We start from the raw sequence: 5,142 nt of genomic DNA on the forward strand, positions 1-5,142 counted from the left end.
GATTCTCCTACACAAACCCAACCACAGTTTCAATGACAACTTGTCATGGTTTTATGATTTTTGGTTATTGGTATTCCATATCAGGAAAGGAAAACATTCCCATTCTGCTGTATTCCTTTAGTCCACCTTTGGTTTGGGGTCAGTCAGGTCTCCCACAGCACATGATCCAGGCTCAACCCAGTGCTCATCAACTCCCAGAAGGCAGTGGTCTTTCCATCGCTGACCTCTGTCCCTACCTGTGGCCCCAGTTCTGCGTGCCCATAGAACAAAATCCACCACCTCTTCTGAGCTTTGCTGTACATCTCTCTGTAATGACAATTCTATTAGCTGTGTGTATATCTATAAATTGGCTTTAAATAGAGCTGAACATTCTCTCAGGTGAAGTAAGCATAGCTTGTTAACTCTGGGCAGTTTGACACAAGAGATATGTGATTTGTCATGTTGAATGCCTTAGAGAAATGACAACTGCAAGCTATTGATGAACTGAAAGACTATCAGCATTGTGCAGGCTTGATGATAAGTGTTGCATTAACACTATTTATGGCGTTGAATAAAAGCAAGGACCGTGAAGCTCACAGTTTAGCAGGTTACAAATAATCAACATTATATTCAGACACTGAGATTGCCCTGAGGGTGATGATCACTACCAGCTCTGCCTGTGACTCAACCCAGCATCTACACAAAGCCATCAGGGCTAACAAGGGGAAGAAGAGAAAAGCTTTCACCCAGAAAGGAGAAATGCGATGTGGGAGGGGGTGGTGAGTGAAGCCATGGCACATGGCTCTGATGCTGTCTGTGCTCTCTGGCTGTGTCCCAACAGAGCAGCACCGGAATGAGTCAGCCTTCACCCCTCGCAGCCCCAATCAGACCCAGTGCCCTCGCAGAAAGCATCTCCTTCCCAGGACACAACACAGCTACCCAGGCTTTACTTGAAGGCAATGTTACGCGTGGGACCTGCAGAGCAGATGGTGCTGCAGAGTTCTCTGCTGATGCCTCCCCTCCCCAAACCTTGAGATTAAACGGGCAGAAGTCTGAGTTTAACATATTACAGCTGTGTATATACATTAGGAACACTGGACACACTGTACTCAGAAAATGCTGCTTTACTTATGGTGCTTTTTTCAGCACTTACGATTACTTGCAATAATAAAAAAGACTATGCCACAAACTGTGCTAAGATCATATGACATAGCTAGCACACTGTCATCTGCTCTGTGATTTAGCTTCTGTGACACTTGGATAATTCGTGGTCTTTGACCATCCAGCGCAATATCAACTATACAAGGAGTCAAACCACTCAGCGCATGAAATTCACTGATTCTAGGAGTAAAGGGTTGTAACCAGCTCTGCTGAAGTCGACAGAAAACCTTCAGTGTTGACTGTGGGAGGAATAGGATGAGGCTCCTATTTAACTTCTGTTGACATAAAAGAGAAGACAACACACTTCTCAGAGGTTCTGCCTCGTCCTACATGGCCAGTTTGCTGGCTCAAGGTGTTCACTGTCAGTTATTCTTCCTTTATTTACAGCGGAGAGGAGCCAAAGGGAGCTGCTATGCCTCAGAGCTGTGGCAGCGCTGTCTGCCCAGCTTGGTCCAGCACTGTGGATATATATCTTCTCTGTGATTTGCACAGGAAGGAGCTTTTCTTTAGGCCCCACCTTCCCAGTTTTTAGGCAATATTTCCTGTCCAATACTGATTTCCAGCACAGAAACACCAGAATGTCCAACGAGTATATACACAATAATAACAATAAAAAGGAAGAGATGGAAAAGATATTATTTTCCATTTTGATAGTTTGAGTATTTGCTTACAAATTATGAACACAGTGCAAAATCCAAGAGTCTTTCTGGGTTGCTACTGGAGAACAGCTCAGTTTACTTCACATACTGCCAGAAGACTTGCCTTTCTTTTGACAGAGGACCTGGCAGTCCTCACCCCTGCCTCAAACTACTGTACTGCTTTTGATACCAGTCCACACAGTAAATCCGGCCAGCAGCAAAACCAGGAGCAACGTTTGGCAGCTCCATGTCACAAAGGGCTCCTTCCAGGGGCTCACAGCACCGGGCACTTTCAATCAGCAAAGCTTGCCGCTGCCATCCCTGTTTACTGCTTTCCAGAGAGTGCTGCAAGAGCCCTTCATTTTCCTCACGCACTCGCTGGTGACACTTGGGGAGGGGGGGTGCGATGTACCCCATCCCCGCTCTGCTCCCATCGCCATGAGCTGACACATCCACTCCGGGAGCTCCCGGGGCTGCGGCGGTTGGGGAAACGGCGCCCTGTACTGTGACACCGCCCCCAGGCGGTGACGTCACAGACGGTCCGGCAGGGTATCAGGCTCCGCCGCTAGATGAGGCAGTCTGCCCGACGGAGCGATCCCGAAGTACACGCGCGCGAGGCGGCGCGGCTGTCCTCAGCCCGGCTCCCCCTCAGAGAAACATCACTCCTCCCCGGCTCCAGGTAAGCGCCCAGGCTGGGCTGAAACGCTGCCCGGCGGCATTATTTTGTGCGAGGACGAGGCCATGCCTTTGGTGCCCAGGTTAAGCTGTGCGGTAGTGCGTTTGCCTTAGATACGTGCTTGGATAACACGCACTGCGGTCATTAATGAGCGATACTTTCTCCTCCAAAGCTCAGCTCAGGGATGCATTCAAAGACAGTTGCAGTTCCAGACGTTTGGAAGGGAAGAATACGAGCCCATTTCCCAAGGAGCTCTCAGGTATCTTTCAGCTGAACTCATGCATTGCCAGCATGAGGAGGAGGGGGACTTGAGCTGGAAGGCTGGAGCACATGCCAGATCTTCAGCAGCAGTGATATATATATATATATATATATATTTGGTTGAACAAAAAAGCAACCCAAGTTTCTCTGGGGACTAATTGTATTCAGTTGCAGATGAATTTAACCCAGGTCACCATGGCTGGTTGCTGGCCACTGGTGTCAGGGTGTGCAAGGGGCTCTGAGGCAGTGCTGCAGAGGAGGTGAGGACTGAGAGCAGGATGGGGTGGTTGTGCTGCTCTCACCACACCCGCAGCCACAGCTCTTTCCTCTGTTGCCACACCATTGTGACAGCAGAAATAGTGAAAATCTGTGGAAACAGCAGCCAGCAGTGATGGCCAAATCAAGAAACAGGTGAATGCCAGATAATAACTCAATAAGCAGAACATTTGCTTGAGATTTCAGATGTTAAGTATATACCAATCATCTGGGGAGTTAGTTGTAGCTTTCCATGCCCATACCTCACGGAAGCGTACCAAAACCTCATGTAGTGTACTTACCAGGGGGCAGAAAGGAGCACAGGCAGACAGAGAGGCCAGCCCAGCTCACCTCCTGGCTTGTGCTGTAGAGCTGTCTGTTCCTTTTTCAAGACAGCAGCAGCATGCCCATCACTTCTAATAACACATGGTAGATACAGCACCCCAAGGTGACTGATGGTCAGAAAGTCTTCCCTCTCACTCCTTATTAGTACTTGTACCAAAGTCCTCCAAATCAGCCCTAAATACCTAAATTCCAATTTTTTTTCACAAAATGATAGACACCAGTTGCTAATCTATGATCACACAGGTGAGAACAGTAGAAAGAAGTCTGAAAGAAAAAGAGGGAAAAAAGGGGGAAAGAACAAGGGGAAGAAAAGAAAAAGGGGAAATGACAAGAACCTCTGCATTTGGCAGGGAACTAGGAAAAAAGAAGAGGAAGAGGAAGAAGAGGAAGAGAAAGAGGAAGAGAAAGAGGAATAAAAAGAGGGAGAAAAAGAGGAAGAGGAAGAGAAAGAGGAAAAGAAAGGAAGAGGAAAAGGAAGAGAAAGAGGAAGAGAAAGAGGAAGAAAAAGAGGAAGAGGAAGAGAAAGAGGAAAAGAAAGGAAGAGGAAAAGAAAGAGGAAGAGGAAAAGAAAGAGGAAGAGGAGGAAAAAAGGGGAATGTAAAAGAAAAGAAAAAGGGGGGGGAGGAAGAAAAAGGGGGAAGAAAATGAAAAAGGGAAGGACAAAATGAAAAAGGGGAAGAAAAAAGAAAAAGGGAAGAAAAGAGGGAAGAAAAAGAGAAGATGAGAGGAGAAAAAAGAGAAATAAGAGAGAGAGAAAACAGAAAAAAGGAAAGAAAAAAGAGAAGAAAAGAAAGGAAAAGAGAAAAAGGAAAGGAAAAAAGAAAAAGGAAAGCAAAAGAGAAAAAGGAAAGGAAAAGAAGAAAGGAAAAAGGAACGGAAAGGAAAGGAAAAGAAAAGGGAAGGGAACGGAGGGGAAGGGAGGGGGAGGGGAGGGGAGGGAAAGGAAAAGGAAAAGAAAAAAGAAAAGAAAAAAGATGAAAAAAGAAAGGAAAAGGAAAAGAAAGGAAAGAAAGGAAAAGGGAAGGGAACGGTGGGGAAGGGAGGGGGAGGGGAACGGAGCGGAAGGGAGGGGAGGAGAGGGAAGGGGAGGAGAGGGAAGGGGAGGGGAGGAGAGGGAAGGGGAGGGGAGGGAAAGGAAAAAAGAAAAAAAGAAAAGGAAAAGAAAAGAAAAGAGAAAAGAAAAGGAGTAAGGAAAGGAAAAAAGAAAAGAGAAAAAAGAGAAAAGAGAAAAGGGGGTAAGAAAAAGAGGGAAGAAAGTGAAAAGGGAAGGAAAAGAAAATGAAATGAATAAGGGGAAGAAAAGAAAGAGAAAAAGGGGAAGAAAAGGAGGAAGAAAGTGAATAACAGGAAAAGAAAGGGAAAAAGGGGAAGAAAAAGAAAAAAGAAAGGTCGAAGTACAAGAAAGATGGGAAGAATAAGAAAAGAAAAAAGGGGAAGAAAAAGAAAATAAGGGGAAGAAAAAGAAAATAAGGGGAAGAAAAAAAGAAAAAGGGGAAGAAAAAAGAAAAAGGGGAAGCACAAGAAAAGGGAAAAAGTGAAAAAGGAGAAGAAAAAGAAAATTAATGATGGGAAGAAAAGAAAAAGGAAAAAGAAAAATAAGAAAATGAAGAAAAATCAGAAAATGAAGAAAATGTGGAGGAAAGGAAAAGGAAAAAGAAAGGTCAGCCATGTAGCCATTCTACAGGACAAGAACCTCTGGATTTGGCAGGTAACCAGGAAAAAAGAAGAAGAAGAAGAGGAAGAAGATGATGAAGAGGAAGAAGATGATGAAGAGGAAGAGGAAGAAGATGATGAAGAGGAAGAGGAAGAAGATGATGAAGAGGAAGA

The 5,142-nt window shown here is 45.3% G+C and overlaps 1 long non-coding RNA gene across 1 annotated transcript; it reads left to right on the plus strand.

Moving 5' to 3' along the window:
* LOC110389972 lies at positions 1,754-3,706 on the plus strand. The gene is made up of 3 exons (XR_002433477.1): positions 1,754-2,457; positions 2,627-2,713; positions 3,666-3,706. It is a non-coding gene; the product is annotated as an uncharacterized LOC110389972 (long non-coding RNA).

This window comes from Numida meleagris, chromosome Z (assembly GCF_002078875.1).
Source record: "Numida meleagris isolate 19003 breed g44 Domestic line chromosome Z, NumMel1.0, whole genome shotgun sequence".
NCBI lineage: Eukaryota > Metazoa > Chordata > Aves > Galliformes > Numididae > Numida > Numida meleagris.